Below are 18,554 nucleotides of genomic sequence, written 5' to 3' on the forward strand. Positions count from 1 at the left end.
TGTGTGTGTGTGTGTGTGTGTGTGTGTGTGTGTGTGTGTGTGTGTGTGTGTGTGTGTGTGTGTGTGTGTGTGTGTGTGTGTGTGTGTGTGTGTGTGTGTGTGTGTGTGCGCAATTTAATCTAAAGTTGCTGTGGTTGTTTTGGGATGATTTGGAACCATTAGTTTTTAATGGTTAAAATTTGTATATAGAAGATTTTTTGTTTTATTTCTGGTGGGGCAATCTTCACAGACAAATGCCCTTATCTGTGTGAAACACCCAGAGAGTTTCACTTGTGTCTTTCTTGGACAGAGGCAGTAATTGTTGACTTAGTTTCTCTTAATACCTTGATATTCTTGGAACAGGGGTTGTACTTGGCTAAGTTTGTAAGGTCCGTAGGGCCTTTAGCCTATTAACTACCTATGACCCTATGATATATTTCTATTGTTATTGTGGCTGTTTCAGGGTACTTTGTGTTTACAGATGGAAATGTTTAAGGACAGTTTGAACTTTTTGGGTAGAAATGTGTGAAATTTATTTTTTAATGCTGTCTTCAAGAAGTTCTCCTTTGGGTATTTTTTATAGTGGTTGTTTAGTGATGACTTGCAAGAACTACTTTTTGAAGTGAAAATGTTCATGTGTATATAACTTTTTATTTTTTGAGGGGGCATGTTCATAAGTAAACATAGTGTACCTGGCATTCTACTAGGTAGATGTTACTTTGGCTGTTTGTTTTGAGATAGTTTGCTTCTATAAGGGGAAATGTGTGCATTTTATTTTTATTCTGTCTTTAGTAAGTTTAAAATGTACTCCTTTGATTATAATGCGAATATGGCTGTGCTTCTGTTACTTGGGCCGGTCTTTTATCGCATCGCTGTGCTGGGTAAATTACTGCCATAGGTTTATTTCTATATTCTTTATTAATTGCTGTATTTGGAGGTAAATGGGGTCCATGGGGTCTGTTGTGCATTGTAATTTATTTTAGGTTATCTGTTTAGTGATGTCTTGCTAGAAGTACTTTTAAAATGGAAACTGTTTGCTTAACTTTATTTTTGTTTGGGGGGATGCATGTTCGGAAGTTAACACAGTGCATTTGGAGTTATGCTAAAACATGTCAACGTTGTTTCAGGATAGTTTGCTTTTATAAGCTGAAATCTGTGTATTTTATCTTTTGTGCTGTCTTCAATAAGTTTTAAATGTACTGCTTTGATTATAATGTCAGTATGGCTGTGCTGCTGTTGGGCCTGTACTTTCTCTCATTGTTGTGCTGGGTAAGTTGATGGTATAGGTCTATTATTTCTTTTTTTCTTAATTGCTGTGTTTGGAGATAATTGGGGTCTCTGAGGTCTGCTATGCATTCTATTTAATTTTAGAGTGTTTTTAGTGATGATTTGCAATGTGTACTTTAAAGTGAAATTATGTGTATAATTTTATTTTTCGGAGGGCTGGGAGGCATGTTCAGTGGTAAGCATAATGTATTTGGTGTTCTACCAGCTGTGTTAATGTCAAGTTTTCAATGGCCAACATGCTCCCCCCATTAAGTTATAACTATTCTACCTTTTTAAATGGTTTGCAGCATTAAGTCCCTTATGCTCCATTCTTCAGGTCTTCAGTGAATCTGTCATAGAACTTCTTTACAAACTGCTTCATGTTTCAGATGCCAGTGTTTCTATGACAGTTTTCAGATGCCAATGTTTTTATGACAGTTTCCAAATGCCAATGTTTTTCAAACCAGTTCTTTCAAATGCCAGTGTTTTAGCCATTTATTTCACGTGCCAGTCTTTCTAGCCAGTTCTTTTGCATGCCAGTGTTTCTAGCCATTTCTTTCATGTTCCATTGCATCTTACTAACACCGTTTTGCAAAATATATTGCATATCAGGTAAGTACAGATTCAATAATGAAGAGAGCAGCAGCTTCATCACAGTCAACCACCAACAAGAGAATGTGCAAGTGGCAGAATGTTTAGAAAATGATAAACGATACAAGGCTTGTCACCTACAATGTTCAAGTATTCCTGGTCAGCTTTGAATAAATTCTAGTTTCTCCCCACAATACTCTGTATCTCAATGAATTGTAAATTATAGGGAAGGATGAAGGACTTTTGAAATTGTTACTTTGGTTCTTGCAATCTTATCTGTTGCCCAGTGAGTGAGTTCCACACCAGAACCAACGCTTTGTACATACCCTGCTCCCTCTTTCTAGACACTTCAGAAACAAGTGGCCGGATTTACAAAACCTCCGTGTAAGACTTAATATGTCTTACTCAGAGGCTGCAGTTGAATGGCATGATGTCAGCGTGCCATGAATATGCATGAGGGCATGCTGACTCATCTGTAACTCTTACATGGACTGAGTAGGCAAGCAGAGGGCGTGTCCGACTGCCGAGCAGTCTAAAAGTCCACGCCCCTGCAAGGTTTTAAAAAGCATAATGTCAACAGATAAGAGCGAGTCCGCTCAAATGTACTTGCACCCAACACCACACTCCCTGACACTGTAAACCCCAATCAGAGTTATAAAACGGAAAAAAGTATTTTTTTTTTTAAATCCACAATATAGCTGCCCGTATTTGCGCATATTTGTGTGAGTGTGCCCATTGCTTAACCACAGTTAGCAATTGTGACATTGAAGAGCATATAAGAACTACTTATGCAAATGAATCCAAATAGCAGTAGCGTAATGGTAAAGCGTATGCACAAAGAGAAGGCATTCACGGTTCGAGTCCCACCACTCCCCTTCTTATTTATGTTCTAAATCAGTATTTGAAATAATACCAGACAAATATGATTAAAATTTTATTAAAAGCAGTGACGTGGCCAATGTATCAGCGAACAAAATATATATTTTGAAAAGACCCAGGCATATAATAGCCTGCCGTTAAGCAACGTTTTACACAGCTAAACATAGGTGCCCAGAGTTTAATAGTGCTATACCCATCTAAACAGATGTGCCCATAGTTTAATAGCACTTTATCCAGCTAAACAGAGTTGCCCATAGTTTAATATCACTTCACCCAGCTAAACAGAGTTGCCCATAGTGTAATAGTGCTTTACCCAGTGCAATAGAGTTGCCCAACATTTAAAAATGCTTTACCTAGCGCAATGTGTTTGCACGGACGTGTGCGCCGCGCCAACCAGGGCACCAACCATAGGGCACAGGGGAGCAACGTAGAGCTAAGTTGCTTAAACACAGCCACACCCCCTAGCCTGTCTAGACAGTATTAAAATAAAAGAATTACAAGGTTTGAACCCAGGACCGTTTGCACCACTGTTACCATTTGTGGGCTCATGGGCTTGCGATTTCCAAATTGTGTTCACCCACCCCATGTGTCAAATTCCACCCCTGTATGCGTCTTGTTTGTCTTGTTTGTTTACCTCCCCAACCTACCTCCCCAAATATACCTATTTCCCCTACCTCACTTACCACTCTCACCTGAAGAAAAAAAAAAAAGGGCAATCTGTACCCGAACAAAAATTACGCCCCATACATAGCTTCCCATTTTGCACACATGTCCATAGGACATGTACACCGATAATCCTAATTGGCAGTGCAACAAACTATGTTGTCCTCACCCCTCTCTCAGGGGTGGAAGGTCTCAAAACTCACTCCAAATTTTCAACATATGCACAGCTGTTGCTATTAAAGAAATGGGCAGCTATGGGCCTTCACTACACCCTTCCTGCACATACCGAGCTTGTTTTCCTACTGTCTGTCCCTCTCTGCGCCCCCTTTTTCACCACTTTCCTATCGCCCCATTTTCTTTTCTATAAAAGAAATTAGCGCAGGGGTTAGCGGGAGTAAGGACTTTTAAGCAGTAGTTAGCGGGGGTGCGCGAGTGTGAGCTTGTGTGTGCTTAGCTAAGCATTGCTAAGCATCGCACAACTCCACGCCAACCCACTTACAACTGCTTAAAAGTGCCTTAGTCACTCTGTATGACAAGGACCCTGTATTGCTCAGCAGCAAAATCAAACTACCCTTGTCAGTCTCGAACCCGGGACTTTGGACTCACAAGTCTGCATGAAGTACCACTAAACCACAGCAGATATACAATAACTTAGTGCTGAAAGCAATTTATCATGCATTACCATGTGTGAATGTAAAGGGAAAATAGGAATGGCATAACACAAATCTTGTTCTGTGGGCCTGAACCAGCAGGTGTTGTTGAATTGCATGACATGACTGTGAAAAGAGAATCAGCCATGCCAGTAGGGAATAAGGTTACAGTAGCAGCTTACAAACCCCACACAGTATCAGAGCAGGATACACAATGGCATATTAGCATAGGTCACAGGCCAGACCTCCCAACAGTGACTGCTCTACAGTGATGACCCTGATTTGTAAACAAATGTTAGCTGTGCCCCTCTGACTCCCTGTGAAATGTACTAACAGAAGGTAGAAAGGTGTTGAATCTCACTTAATAACAAATGTCAATAAGTGAGAGTAGACACTGCTTGCACGTCAGAAAAGGTGTAGTAATAGAAATGCTCTGAATCACCCAAAGTCTGAACTGCAAAATGTCTAAACTATATCACAGGTGTATCCCAGTTATATGTACCTTTCTCTGTGGCTGTTCAAATATATACATGAGAGTACCTGAGGCCTGGAAGAGTCAGAAACACACAGGCATATCAGCTTGTCTGCTGTTACACACTCTGCAAATAGCTGTAGAATGAATCCCACAAGCATGCCCTTATGTAGAAGTACAACACAGAAATAGCAAAGGATGTAGCCATGTACTGCTAGCAACCACCTGTGACAATGCCATTGTTCAGGTGCTGAAAAGACTGCTGTGGTGCACAGTCAAAGAATACTAGGCTGACCTCTGTCTACCATCTGGATATGTCCACAGGTGGGAGCTACTCAGACAGACTACAAGCCTTCATAGACTTACAGGTACACAGCAACTCTGCATGTTCAGTAAGATAAACATCACATGATAATAAATAATGCACACTGCAGTTCTGCACCCCTACCCAAAGGTACTATATACCAGTGTAGTCAGGCACAACCAAAGGTGTAGGTAGGCATACACAGTACAGAAATATGTCCAGTCATCCTGAGCAGACTGTGCTAATGCCAGCACAAACCACACACTGTTTAGATGTGAGTAACGTACTAATGACAGTATAGCAGATCACAAACAGTGCATGTGCCTGATATTCATAATTGGTAGTACAACATACTTAGATGTCCTCACCACTCTCTCAGGGGTGGAAGGTTTCAAATATCCCACCTAATGTATTGCATATGCACAGCTGTTGCTGGTAAAGAAATGGGCAGCTATGGACCTTCTCCACACCCATTGTGTACATCCCAAGCTAGTTTCCCTACTGTCTTCCCCTCTTTGAGCACCCTTTATCACCACTTTCCTATCTCGCCATTTCCTTTTCTGTCAAAGACTTGAGCGCAGGGGTTAGCGGGAGTAAGCACTTGTAAACAGTAGTAAGCGGGTTTGCACCAGTGTGCGCATGTGTACACCTAGCTTAGTATTGCTAAGGTATGATAAGCTACGCCAAGCTTAGCTTACTATTGTTAACATAAAATAAGCTAAGCTAAGCTTAGCTTAGTATTGCTAAAATACAATAAGCTAAGCTAAGCGTTGCTTAGCATCGCTAAGCGTCGCGCAAACCTGCACCAACTCACTTACAACTGCTTAAAAGTGTCTTTGCCACTCTGTATGACAAGGCCCTTGTATTGCTCAGCAGCAAAATAAAATACCCTTGTCAGTCTCAAACCCCACACCTTGGACTCACCAGTTTGCATGATGTACCACTAAGCCACAGCAGATATACAATAACTTGGTGCTGAAAGAAATATAGCATGCATTACAAGGAGTGCATGTAAAGGGAAAATAGGAAAGCCATAGGAATATATTGCAATAAAGAAATATAACATGCATTACAAGGAGTGAATGTAAAGGGAAAATAGGAAAGCCGTAGAAATACATTGCAATAAAGAAATATGACATGCATTACAAGGAGTGAATGTAAAGGGAAAATAAGAATGCCATAGGAATACATTGCAATAAAGAAATATAACATGCATTACAAGGAGTCCTTGTGCAACATGGCTGTGTAATTGTGAACTTAGCCATGGCACTGCGGTTCAGGTACAGCATGTTAGGCGGTGGTCTAGCACACTTTAGTGCCCTTGAGTGACCACATGATGCATGATGATGATGGCTAATAGTACTACACCCCATACTGTTACAATGGCCATGTCCAGGATTGGTATCCCATCATGTTTACATGTGTACATAGCATGCATGTGCTACACCTGTGTCCACAATTATCTGCTACAGACACAGACACTGCAATCAGACATTGAAATCCATTTGACGCACAGATAACACATGCAGCCATGGTATGTATACCTGTGTGTGATGGTGCACAGGATATTGTAGAGCTTATAATACTTGCACAGAAATGCTGTGTCCTTGTACACATTATGTTCCAGGGTGTAGGCAATCACTGAACATGTACACACATGCACCACAGCCATGTACACTGTCATTAACTATGTCTGTCTACACTCACACTGCATGGACTTGATCAACACTTATTCTGCATGCTGACATGTGTGATGTGACTGTTTGCCTTGTGATACCATCACCCACCTTCAACCAGTATTGAGTATTATTTGGATTTCTATTGTGTGTGTGTATCTGCTGTAGTGAGGAGTGTGCATGTGTTCCTGTGTGCATGTGTTCCTGTGTGCATGTGTGCATGTGTTCCTGTGTGCATGTGTGCATGTGTTCGTGTGTGCATGTGTGCATGTGCAGACCATAACGTGTGTTTCCTGTCTTCCTCTCACAGGTGCTGAGGTAGGGGTTGGCGAAAGCAGCAGGCGACCTGAAACCACTGCCACGGATAGTGGTGATGATGTTACATGCATTTTAGCACAGGGAGATTTGACAGGGTCTGTCATTGGTCCGCCAATTGACAGTACACAGTGTTCAACCCCATCTATGCGCACACTCATACTGCCAATACATCCCTCACCACCAATGGCCATAGGGGAGGGACAGCATACAGTTGGCATTAACCAGGAGAGTGTGGTACCCATGGCACTTGCATCCTCTCACAGCAGCCATAGCCGTAGACCCAGAATGGTACCACATAGGCGGAGGTCCAGGGGTTCTCGGGGGAGCACCACTGGACATATTGCCCCTGGCAGGCGTACCCTCACAGGTCTTACAACGACCACTATGTTCCGAGCTGTTATGCAGGCTCAGGCACGTATGGAACGGTACACCAGGCAGGAACTTAGGGCGCAGAGGGAACATTACACTGATATCAATGACAGCATCCGTGACCTTGCCGGTGCCATCCAGAAGTACATCGAGGTCATTGATAGACGTTGGGGGGAGACAATAGATGCCCTCCACAACATGTCTTCCTCGAGCCAGGACCATGCGGGATGGTTGCGACGTCGACGCTGACGCTTGCCAGCAATGGCCCACAGTTCACAGCTGCTCCCATACTGGCAGTACCAGCCCCAGCTGGCCTGTCCATTGTCCATCCCAGTAGACCATGTGCACGTGGCTCTGGCCAGTCCCAGCAGGGACATGGGTCCAGTCATCATACCTCTGCCTCTGATGACAGTACCCAGTCAGGGTTGGTACACGATACTGTCCGTAGCACCCCTGCCAGGCACAGGTACTGTGTCTGTGGCTGGAAACAGTGATCTGTACAGCCAAGCAGGTACAGTCTGTGGCTGTCCCACAAACCACCATATATGGCAGCCACATGGTGGAGCTGTGTGCATGTAGACACACACACATTAACCAAACAACTAGGGCTCACACATACACACACACATTACATCAACATTGGTCCATGCTGTACTGTTGTCCCTCACACACACACACACACACACACACACACACACACACACACACACTCACACAGACAGGTCGATTGGATGGATCAATGTCAGGCTCTGGCAAACAAAAAATGCCCTATGCATATGATGATACCTGTGCCGCCTCTTGTCATCTGCATTATCGATGGAGGGACAGGCTAACATGGTGCTGATGCACAGGGTGACACTATAGCAGTGTAGCAATAATAGCAAGTTGTCAACAAGGAAGGAAGTGTAACTACGTCCTTGTAGGTATATCTGAGCAAACATTATGCATCAAAGCTCTGTTTGTCAATGTAGCATTGTTTACACCACTGTTAGGTCTGACTATGTATTATCCACCCATGTACCACTTGGCTGATGTGTTGCCAGCATGTGTTAGTGAGTGGACAGTACATGTGTGATGTGTGCAGTACAGATTAGCAAGTGTACATCTGTGAACATGGTGGGTGTGCACTGTCTGGATGTACGTGCATAGTGGACACATGGGACATGTGGCATACCCTGTCGTACACATTGCTAACATCTCATTGCATCTTTCAATGGCCAGTATGCATTCTACTACAGTTATGTAATAACATGGGTAGACGTGTATATGACATGGGTTGACACTATGCTGCAGGTGATACCGTTAATATCAGTCAATGATTTGCGGTCTGGTAGTATACACAACCTCAACAGCATGACTATAAGCAATCATTGGATGATGTCCTGACAAATGACACACAGTAGTAGGGAACCCAGTATAAATTGGATCCTTCCGGTGCTACACTATAACACTAACCAGTGGTGATGACCGCCACCCATTACTGTGACCACACCTGTGTGTCATATAGCCCCCTTAGGTACATGCAGACACGCTAGGGATGTGTCCATCCAAATCTGAGAATGCATGGATTGGTCTACAATGCATTCCCTGGATGGGACGCATATCCTACACAAGGGTATCATACAGACAGATACCTGTTGTGTGATACATGCTGTATAGCAGTATGCCGACTATGCCATAGTCATCCTCATGTACTAAACATACTATCCCATCAGTACCACACACATGGTAGCCCTCAACATGTATGTCGGGTACCATTGTGTACATACAGACCCATGTTATGTCGGGTCTACTTTACATTACCGAAACTACACTTCACCGACACACAAAACACCAACCCCAAATAACCGAAACCACACAACACCGACAACTCACAAAACCGAACACAATTACACCGACACAAACAATGTAAACTACACATGACACACAATGACATATCCACTAACCCTAACCCAAACCCTAACCCTAAGGTCCGACACTACTGCACAGTTACCCTACCCGCACCCTAACCCTAACTCACTTAACCCACCCTGAAACATAAAGCCTGTCACTATCGCACACTCACCCTACCCGCACTCTAAACCTAACTCACTTAACCCGTCCCTAAACTACAGTCCGTCACTATCACTCACTTACCTTACCCGAACCCTAACTCCGACACTACCACACACTCACCTTTCCCACACCCTAACCCAAAATCCCACAATATCGCACACTTACCTGACTGCTCCTAACTCCGTTACTATCGCACACTTACCGAGTCGCGCTCACACATTACCCTTGTCGGTCTTTTGGCTGTCGGCAAATCACCTTTTCGATCAACTTACCTGTCGGTCATTTCATCTCGGTCTTCCGCGTGTCGGTGAAGTGTCGTGTCGGTAATGTAAAGGGGACCCGTTATGTCATGTGTCCCTTGGTATCCACATATCCATAGGTATTGTGGAGTCCCAAGGTGTATCACATAAGACATTAGAGGCCTGAATGCATATCCACATGGCAGTCATACACCTATATAGACTGTCCATTCTTGGCAGACTTTGTTGTGTATGACCATGTCTGACATATACCCCAGGCATATACCCTCACTCACACTACTCTTAACTAACTGTCATGGATGTGTGTGTCACAGATGACCTTGGCCACAGAACACAACAGTGGATGGCCGTGTCACATACATACATATGTGACCTATGATCTGAGAAGCAGCAGCACAACCTGTCAATGGAAATAAATGTATTCATGTAGTATGCAGGCTTCATACCTATGTACTGATTGAGGGGACATGTACACATATATATTTGCCACGCAAATACCTGATGTCTGCAATGCACTTACTGTTGTCATCATACTATGTCATACCATAGTAAAAGCAAAACTCATACTGCGTTGACCAACAGTAACACACACATAGTCAGCATTTGCAAGATTCAAACCCCTACCTAGCTATATTATGATACTAGAGAGAGACACATTAACATGGTGTGCTATTTGCTTTACTCGCTGGTTTCCCTTCTCCTGCAGTATTTGTAGGATGGTGACATCAACAGACTTTCCAAAGAGGAATGTACCTCCTTTACTGTGTTTTCCCAATCTCCAAAAAGGGAACACCTCTCAAAGGAAACTGCACACATACACACCCCCCCCCCACACACGCACAGTTTGTAGGATTCAAACCCCTACCTAACTATGTTATGATACTGGAAAGAGACGCATTAACATGGCACGCTATTTACTTTACTGGCTGGTTTCCTTTCTCCTGCTGTATTTGTAGGATGGTGACATCATCAGACTTTCCAAAGAGGAATGTACCTCTTTCAGTGTGTTTTCACAGTCTCCAAAAAGGGCACTCCTTTGAAAGACAGTTGCACACATACACACAGACACAATCACTGTTTGCAGGATTCAAAACCCTACCTAACTATGTTATGATACTAGAGAGAGACACACTGACATGACACGCTATTTGCTTTACTGGCTGGTTTCCCTTCTCCTGCAGTATTTGTAGGATGGTGACATCATCAGACTTTCCAAAGAGTAATGTACCTCTTTTAGTGTGTTTTCACAGTCTCCAAAAAGGACACTCCTTTCAAAGACAATTGCACACATACACACAACCCCCCCCATACCCACACACACTCACTGTTTGCAGGATTCAAACCCCTACCTAACAACTATGTTATGATACTAGAGAGTGACGCATTAACACTGCATGCTATTTGCTTTACTGGCTGGTTTCCCTTCTCCTGCTGTATTTGTAGGATGGTGACATCATCAGACTGGACATGGTGATGTGTGTACACTTTGTTTTATGCCATTCCAGGAATGGTCCATGTGGGTCAGCAGGTGTCAACAGCTTGAACATGACCTCAGTATCCTTACCTTGTGTGATCTATCTGTGGACACATTGACATTCCGTCATATGTCAACACATATTTATGCACAGCTTCTTGGTTTTGTGGATACTACATGTGTCTGGGATGTCGATAAAGGGCTATTCAAAGTCTATGTAACACATGTGTAGATGTGTTCTTTGATGTATGTCCTGGGTGGCTGCCTTGCAAACAGTCTAGCATGTTTGGTAACCATGAACCGCACATGAACATACCACAGTTGGTAGGGTTGTGTGTATGTCAGCTTCCAATAGCTCTGTTTATGACGGCAACCATGATGGACTCCATGACCTTGCAGATCAGACCTCATAGGCATACTGGAGTTGACTTCCCATGGTGTGTTGTGCACCAACACTTGTGGGGAGTGCCATATGTAGCTGTGACACATTCAACGGTTCCACATCCTGTGTAGGTGGTGTGGCTCAGCTGACTGTTCAGGTGCATGATCTGTTTGTTCTGTAGTTTGTGCATGACACATATTGGGAATCAATGTATTCCACCTGCTGCCATGCTTTTGGCAGTGGGGGTAGCTGCTCATCCATTCTACATGTGATATCTCCTGGTATGATGATGTGGACTATTGTCAGTGGGGGATGGGTATGTACATATGGGCCTGTCTGTCATGATGTCGGCATTGACATTCAGGTACAGTTGGCCCTGACTCAGGACATATATGGGTGTACATTGATATTTATGACATAGCTGAAGGAGGTGTCATGATTCAGTCTGGACTCCTTCTCAGCTCCGCTTTACAAAACACTAATGAACGTGAGCACTAATCCATGTTATACTCTTTTACATGCTTAACACCCTACTGATCCTTTGTGATCAGGCTACAGAGTATGTCATGATAATATCATGGCATGTCCAGGGGTTGGTTTTGTGTGTACTCTTCAGTCCAGCTGGTGGATATTGTGATATTGACACAATGTCACATCTGCCTCATGTACACAGACAACCCTCTCCTCCTCCCGACAAATTCAGATATATGTGTGAGATGCACCTATATAGACATACAGGGAGCTGAACTCTCTCGACCCATGACTGGCACAGTCTATCAGGTGGTGAAGGTAACCACACACACCACATGTCAGTCTCACATATCATCTAGCAACAGCACTCAAACCACATTAGCACACATTGGCATACTCGGATGCTGTAAATGTACTCTACCTAAGCAGCAGAGACCTCCAAAGCAGACACACACACACACACCTGCTACCCCACTACAATACCCACATATCACAAAGTTCACAATATCAGTGTGCCACACAGTCACTGCCCTTCAGGCTAAACAACACACCTAATACACTTGTAATAGGCGACACTTATGTTCAGACACACTGACGTACCACTCACCAGCCCTGACAAGGAAATAGTCACTTTGGGCTGTCTGTTGGGTGCCAGGATCTGCCGCATAACACAGGCAGTCAGATCACTCCAAAGCAAGTACAAGACTGGCACCATCATTGTCCATGCTGGTGTGTGTAATCTCAGACGTTACTCCCTGGACCACATGGCATGATACATGGAGATACACTCTGATCATGTAGCCCAGGCAAGTATGACCCTGACCTTGTCTAGCATCTTACACCCACCAATTATGATGTCACAGTATACGGACACACATATCACATTTAACAGTTGGCTAACAAATTTGTTTCATTCATAGGGGATACAGTGTCTGTCAGCATATGGTGACATGCTCAACATGCCACGTAGCTTCACTATGGACAGCTTGCACCTGTCACCCTTGGACTTTGGTATGCTGGCTAAGGCTCTTGCTACCACCAGAGTGCCTGTTTTAAGCAGGACTCAGAAGACAAACCCACCTCCATAGACATCACAGGTTAAATGAAACTAAGGGTAATGCTGCTCAACAACAGTTGTGTTAACCTCATACTGTGGCCACTCAGGACTCTCCTCAGTATGGAGGAGAGCAATATCTGTGCACTGACAGACACCTGGTTCAGGCTCGCTTATGCACACCAGCACTACCAGGTTATGTTTCATACCATGCTGTCTGACAACAAGACTTGGAACAGACAACACAACTAGGGGGAGTATCCATATACATCACAGATACACACACCTCCAGGTTAGTAGCACTGCACAAAGCATCACAGACCATACATATACAACTACCATTGTGCAATACTGCCTTTCAGTTTGTTGCCTGCTACAGAACACACTCCCAAACTCAGGAACCACACTCGGCTTTTGTGGGAAATATGGAGAATATGAAGGTCTCCACAGACACCATTATATTGTGTGACTTCATATACACACATATTGACTGGGGATACTACTCAAGCCCCGACAACCTCACCCAACAGTCACTACAATTTGTGGACTCATGTGCTTTGGCACAATGACTCAGCACAGCCACAAGGGGGAATACATATTGGACCTGCTCATCAGCAACATGGGGACTCTATGTTCCACACCAGCGATATACCCCTCATTGGTAAGGTCAGAACATACATGTATCTCACAGAACATACATATATCCTCCACACACCCATCCTGGGTAATCTTGGTGAACTTCTCATGAGCCAACATCTCACTTCAGCAAGGTGGTATCCTTCAGAGATATTGAGACAGTGCCATATACAGCTCACACTGCTGCATCCTTTACATACACATTCTATGGACACCTAGTGGACTGCATGGATTGTGCTATCCCAAATAACAACAAGACCCACTACTACAATGGCAGGGGACCTGTCTGGTAGACCCCAGCCAATAATAAGCTGTACAACATCAGGAGGATGCTACTACATGATAGAGCACAATCCCAGACTGGGAATGCATCTGTGATCTGTACTAGCAGACAGCTACAATCACTCATGGACTTTTCTAAGGGCCGCTTCTACCAGACAATTGCACCTGACACATAGGACTATCACATGGCCTTCTTCACTTATGTCAGGAACCTGGGTGGACACTCACTGATATGCTGTGAGTTACTGCATAGTGACTAAACCTACCCTGAACCCACATCCTGGCAAACAGGTTCAGTGCAGATGTCTCCCACCCATCCCCCCTAAGGAGCAACTATCCATCCCAACAGAGTATAACCTCCCTGACATCACACAGTAACAGGTGAGTGCTGCCCTCCCCACAACGTACATCACAGTATCAATGTAACCAGATGGTGTCCCAGCCTGCATCATACACGAGCATCATGACAAACACAACCCTCACATTACATTACTCTTCAGTATCGGAGTTACCACAGGATATGTACCCAAGGAATGGCGTACTGCGACAGTGGTCCTGTTCCACAGAGTTGGTGCCACAACGGTCCTCAGACAATATTGCCCTATAAGCCTATGTAGCCTGTTCTGCAAAGCTATGGAGCATATTGTCATAGGACTCCTACACATAGACATCGGGAACCTACAGACACTGTGTCCTACTCATTTCAGCATTGCTGGGGGAAGATTGTGCCTCTTAAACCTGTAGGTATTCTTTAAATGGCTAACAGGTCCATCGACATAGGGACGGCTGTCCACACAGCCTACCTGAACCTTGCAAAACCATTCAACACAATAACCCACTGGGACATTATGCATAGGCTCACCAGCGTCAATTTGGACACATATCTCACACAATGGATTGATACCTAGATCAGGGATATCACCCACATGGTCAGAATTGCAGATGCCATGTCTGACTATACACCAGTTACACATGGCATCCCACACAGTTTGGTCCTGCGATCCCTCTTGTTCAGTATATATTTGTCTTAAATACAGGCTATCACAGGGGGAATATGGCTGAACATGTTTGCACATGACTGCAAACTGGGTGCCATGGTCAACCCTCCAGCTGCCACATGCATACTCAATCAGGGTCTAACAGAGATGGATGACTGGTGCCTGAGCCATGGCCTACAGCTAAATGCCATTAGTTGCATAGTCATCCCCTTTGGGAGTAACAACATGCCCACACATTACCACATAGATAGTACTCCATTACATACGGTAGGAGTTGTTAGGGGTTTGGGGACATCACTTGTTCGTACTGTCACCTTTAACATTCACGTTGCCAAAGTGGTTGGACAAACCTTCTATGTGTGCCACCTTATCCCATATGGTTTCACATCTAGATCGAGTGAGGTCACTGTGCCCCTATACTCATCACATCCATGCTTGGTTACAATGCCACATTTGGGGTGTACCTTACTTGATACCTGCAGCAACTGTACTGGCCACAGAAGGTCCTCACCAAGCAAATCTAGGGACTCACATAGATGCCCTGCATAGTTCAGATGCAGTACCTCCAGCTCTACTCAGTCGCTTACCACCTACTGAGATATGATGTGTGCCTGTTGTTTACAGCTATACCCAAACCAGAATTAATGGACATGCTCCACCTCAGGATATCCAACTCCCTTGGAGCTACACACTGCAGGGGCATATACCTCAGCACAGATGTTAATAGGACATTGTGGAGGGACAGATTCTTATCCCAGAGGCTACACTCACTACAGAATGTAATCCCAGTTTCACATAGGCAGAGCCACCCACTGACCACCTACTGGAGACATCTTGACAACTGTATGGGTGATTGTATATTTACCCCTGGGATATCTTCTGTGATCCTGCTAGACAGAGGCACACTAGCATAAATGTACATGGGCTATCTTGTGTGACCTACTATTCACACACACACAGTGTAGTAATCTGACAGGGTTGCAAATGCCAAAGACACTCTGGCTAGGCTTGTACATGCCCTAAGGCAGATAGCCTAGTATCGACCTCTAAACCTATGCTAATGTTCAAGATGCACAATGTTTATTGCTGATAATATTTGCTGGTCTTTATCATCTTTGCTTTACCAGTTTCCATGAAAAACTTCAGTATCTGCAGAACATTTTTGATTATGACAGGGTTCCATTATATTATAGATGTGTCTGTTGTGATATAATTGTGTGCACAGGGTGGATTGCTGTATAGTGACAGGTTCCTGGGTTAACACATGCAACTGCCAGATATGCGTGGCCCACTGCTGTACTCAGACATGGCCTAAGTGTGTGAGCATGCCCAGTTCTGACATTCCATGTTTTGTTGCCTGACATTTGTCTCATTTATTCAAGTGTGTGAGCATGCCCAGTGTGACCCTTCAGTATGTTGCTATCTGAGGTCCACTACATTTGCTAATATGTGCGAACATGACCAATATTAACATTTGTACTGTGTGTGTTGGAAGTCAGGTTCCGTTCTCACTGCAGGACTCACCTTTGTGTCATAACTCAACAAGGATTATGCTGTGCCTGCAGGGTTTCCATGGAATACTTTGCATAGCCTTATCAACATTCCACCATACAGGTGGACCACTGAAATACTGTCATGGTTTAGTGGTTCAGTAATTTGGCTGTAATGCACAGTATCCTGGGTTCGAGGCCCATCACTGCTTTATATTTTCATACTGAGCAGACCAGACTGCTTAAGGGCCTGTTAAGCAAATATGAGCATGTTGGCTTTTGTTCAGCTATGCCCTACTTAGACCAGGCTTGTCCGACATTGCTCAATATTCACCAACATTGCTGGACGTTGCCCAATATTACTGAACATTGACCACAGTTGTGCTAGTCGGTGTGTGTGATTTTGTTTGCATATGCTACATGGTGGTAATTGCTGTTTCGCACTGCTTTATATTGCTTAACACATGGCATTCATGCCTTAGGTGGTGCTGCAAGGCTGCCTATGTCAGATGCACATACTACACTCCCTGCACATGTTTGAAAGCAGGTAGTGTCAACTTAGGCATCCCTTTTACGTTATGTGTGAGTCGGAGAGGGATATAATTTCCAGAGTTCCTACTGAGCCAGTGTATGTGCTATGCATTGCCTCTTTGCCAAGGCCAAAGCATACTGGGCATGCCTCCTTCTGCCTACTGGGGCAGGCTCAGGTTGTTCGTCCTCCGAGTCACGGTCTGCCTGTGATGGCCTTGGCAATGGTGGTGGGCTGTTTGGCCCTGGCCTATGCTGGTCCTGCTGCAACTGTTTTCGCAGGATCATATTATGTAGCATAGCACATACCGTGACAATTTGGGTACATGTAGTTGGTGAGTACTGCAAGGCTCCACCAGATGTGTCCAGGCACTGGAACCGTGACTTGAGCAGCCCAAACACATGCTCTATTACATTATGTGTTTGTGCGTGTGCCTCATTTTGGCATTCCTGTTCAGGTGTGTGTGCGTTTCTGATGGGTGTCATCAGCCATGGCTCCAGTGCATAGCCAGCATCTCCCACTAGGTGACCATGTGGGATGTCCCCATTGGCAAATGTCTGGTACAGCTGCATCAGATGCCAGATATGGGAATCATGGTAGGTTCCAGGGCAGCCTGCACACACATTCAGTATTATGCCCTGGGCATCACACACGACCTGGCAGTTGATGGAGGGGAAGCCCTTGCGGTTGAAGTAGACCCTACCCCGCTCACCAGCTGGTGCTTTGATGCGTATGTGCATGCAGTCTATTGCACCCACTACCTCAGGGTATTCCGCTATTTGCTGGAAGAGACGCATATTGCTGGCCAATAACTCACGGGAATTGGGGAAATATACATGATCACCGACATGTGCTGACATGGCATCCAGAAACTGGTGTAGTACCCTGGATGCTGATGCCTGTGATATCCCCATCATATCACCAGTTGGTCTCTGGAAGGTACCTGTTGCTAATATTCTTAGGCCAACACATACCTTGGTTTCCACTGGGATGGGTTCCCCTCTGTTGGTTCTGTGTGTGAGGCATGGCCTGCACAGCTCAACAATTTGCTGCAGAAGGTCTCTGTCCACTCTATAGTGCTCCACTATCTCCAGCTCATGTAGCCCCTGGTAGGTTACCCTGGGCCTGTACACTCTTCTCCGTCTCCTCACTGTGGGTTGTCCAGCAGCATTTCCATTGTCACCACCCTCAGCATGTTGCATATGTCGCCTTATAACAGCAATGGAAGCCCCTAACATTTCTTTGTCTCATTAAAGCTTTTTCAGTTTTCACTTCTATTAGCTTACTGCAGTGTTGCAGTGTCTCTGAGAAAAACATAGTGGAAAGTTGTTTGCTGAGTTTTAAGTGCTGGGCTGGGCTGGGCTAGTGTACTGCCTGTGTAATTGCCTGATTCTGATTGTTTTCACCTGCTAGCTCTGCTATTACTCCCTGGTAGCTTCCTACTATTTGTTGTGCTTCCTTTTTCCTTTCTGTTTCCTCAGGGGGGAGCGCCGCGCACACAAGCGCAAACACGCGCACAGCAGCTCACACAAATGCACACATGTTTACACGGACTAAAACTTGTTTATTCAGGTTGAAACATGCACACACCAGCGCAAACGCACTTACATCTCTTTAAACAGCCTTATACATGCTTACTCCGGCTTAAACGCGTGCACTCATGCTTACACGCGCACACACTGTCTTACTCGGGTTTACACGCGTGCACACGCGCGCATACCTGCTCAACAAGAAACTTTGGTGTTATCCACGGCAT

This window comes from Protopterus annectens, chromosome 5.part0 (genome assembly GCF_019279795.1).
Source record: "Protopterus annectens isolate FY-2018-M chromosome 5.part0, PAN1.0, whole genome shotgun sequence".
Taxonomy (NCBI): domain Eukaryota; kingdom Metazoa; phylum Chordata; order Ceratodontiformes; family Protopteridae; genus Protopterus; species Protopterus annectens.